Source organism: Austrofundulus limnaeus, unplaced genomic scaffold, assembly GCF_001266775.1.
Source record: "Austrofundulus limnaeus strain Quisiro unplaced genomic scaffold, Austrofundulus_limnaeus-1.0 Scaffold540, whole genome shotgun sequence".
NCBI classification, from domain to species: Eukaryota; Metazoa; Chordata; class Actinopteri; order Cyprinodontiformes; family Rivulidae; genus Austrofundulus; species Austrofundulus limnaeus.
In genome coordinates this window covers 240,017-242,938 of record NW_013952942.1, presented here as the reverse complement: position 1 = coordinate 242,938, position 2,922 = coordinate 240,017, and positions in this window count along the sequence as shown.

Sequence of the window (2,922 nt, the reverse complement as noted above, 5' to 3'; positions counted from 1 at the left end):
GTGTGTGTGTGTGTGTGTGTGTGTGTGTGTGTGTGTGTGTGTGTGTACTTGTATTTTTAACTTTTTAGTACTGTTTCTGGTATTCACACCTACAGTACAGACCAAAAGTTTGGACACACCTTCTCATTCAAAGAGTTTTCTTTATTTTCATGACTATGAAAATTGTAGATTCACACTGAAGGCATCACAAACTATGAATTAACACGTGGAATTTATATACTTAACAAAAAGTGTGAAACAACTGAAAATATGTCTTATATTCTAGGTTCTTCAAAGTAGCCACCTTTTGCTTCATTCTCTTGATGAGCTTCAAGAGGTAGTCACCTGTAATGGTCTTCCAACAGTCCTGAGGGAGTTCCCAGAGATGCTTAGCACTTCTTGGCCCTTTTGCCTTCACTCTGCCGTCCAGCTCACCCCAAACCATCTCGATTGGGTTCAGGTCCGGTGACTGTGGAGGCCAGGGGCCTCATGTACAAAGACTTGAGTGGATTTCTTACTGAAACCTGACGTACGGTCAAATCCAGAAAATGGCATACGCACAAAAAAATACAGATGTATCAAACTGTGCGTACRCCTGAATCCACGCACATTGCTTTTGTACGTCACAATTAAAGTGGAACTGAGCGCAGGTAAGACACCTCCCCTGACACGTCTTCATTAACATATGTTAAACAGATGCAAATTGTTATGATTGGCTTTTTGGTGTTCTTGTTTGATGATTGGCTGCCTCATTGTTTCCTGCACCTCTGCACACCTGAGGAAGATTCTCTTAATGAGCCACTGGGGCTTTATAAGGCATCCTGACTGTCAGATCTTCGCTGACACATCTTACCATTTTGGTAGTGTTCAAGCCACACTCAGTTCCTAAGTTTTGAAGATTGTAGTTACCTTCATGTCCTGTTTCCTTAGGTGGATTTACCTCGCTGACGATTCCTCTCCTTGTGCCTGCCAAGAAAGAGAATTCCAATCAGGTTTGACAATCATTACCTCCTGCCAAAGCCAAACGCCTCGAACACCTCTTCATATTCATGCCACGCTGCCTAAAAAGGAACTCACCTGTGTTTTTGGATTCCTCCTCCATTCCTTGCTGCTCACCTCCAGAAGACCTGTGAGACAAAAGACACTTAAATCAACATTCTATCATCTCTGAAAAGAGAGACTGAACTTTTCAATATACTCACCTCATATCCTCATTCCCTTACAGCTGATGACCCACTACCCTGCACATGTAAATAAAAAGCACTTACCTTTTATTTTCTGTCTCCTGGTCTGGTTCCTAGTGCCGCTAATTGTTGAACAATTTTGTAAATCATATCAGAATGTATCAGTCAAAAAGTTCAACAAGCGGAGCTGGGACAGATCCAGTAGCCATAAATATTGAAACTCAACAACCGCTTAGACACTCATGAAACATATTTACAACAATTAATTTCGCAACAACAAGCCTCCAGTAGTATTTTGGATGGATTAAATGCACATATGGTTGCTATAGACAACAAATTGGCTACTTTCCTGMCCTCTGCTGTTGCTCCTGTCTCTGTTGTTTCCACTACTCCTGCTGTTCATAGAGAACCAGAATTCCGTCCCTCTGAGTTCTTCGATGGAGATTTGGACCATTGTGGAGGTTTCCTGCTTCAGTGTCTTTTGGCAATTTCAAGATCTCCCTCCTTGTTTCCCAACAGTAAAGCTAAAATCACTTACATTGTTAATGCCCTTAAAGGAAGAGCTCTTAGATGGGCTCATGCTTTCCTCCAGTCTCATTCATTTGAAATGCTAACCTACCAATGTTTTCTTCAGGAGTTCAGAAGGGTTTTCGATCATCCTCTCCAGGAGGAGGCAGCAGCGAAGAGGATCCTGTCTCTTCGTCAGGGGAGGAGGTCAGCTGCAGATCGTTCCGTGGACTTCCGGATCACAGCAGAGGAGACCAGTTGGGACGATCTGGCGCTTAAAGGTGTTTTTTCTGAACTCTTTATCTGACCAATTAAAAGATCAGTTAGCAACAAGAGATGAACCTCATAGTCTCGATGGGTTAATTAACTTAACCATTAAGATCGATAACAGACTCAGAGAGTGCAAATGTGAAAAGGACTCCAGTTCCCATCAGCCTAGTGTTTCCTCTTCTCGCCTCACTTCCGTGTTTTCGTCAGCTGAATCAGCTACACCTTTGTCTGAAGCAGAACCCATGCAGCTCAGTAGAGCTCGTCTTTCTCCTGCAGAAAGACAGAGACGCTTCGAAGCCAGAGAATGTTTCTACTGTGGTTCAAAGGATCATTTCATTGCAAAGTGTTCATCGCGGGTAAAAGCCAGGACCTATCAGTAAAGGAGGCAGTTCTGGTGGGTCATGCTGATTTAAACTCTGTCTCACGCTTTACTCTACACACCACACTGATACACAAACAAAGTAAAGTTACTGTTCATGCCTTGGTTGATTCGGGAGCTGAGCAAAATTTTATCTCTGCTGACTTGGTTAAAGAATTGAATATCTCTGTAGAGAACATTGAACCCCCTCTGGTGATTGGAGTAACCGGAGAAAAAAAACATCACCAGGATTTCTCATAAAGTAAACAAGCTTCTGGTCCTCACATCTGGTAATCATCGCGAAGAGGGTGAGTTTTTTGTGTTTTCTTCCCCTACTTCTCAACTCATTTTGGGTTATCCATGGCTTAAGAAACACAATCCCACATTTAACTGGGCCAAACGTAGCATCGAAAGGTGGAGTGACAATTGTTTAAACAATTGTTTATCAGCTGCTGTTTCCCCCTGCTCTGTCATTCCTGTTGTCAATGAAAAGACTGACTTGTCCACCATTCCTAGTGAATATCAAGACCTTGCCCCAGTGTTCAGCAAGTCTCAGGCTCTGTCTCTCCCACCACACAGACCTTATGATTGTTCGATTGACTTATTACCTGGAGCTCCTCTCCC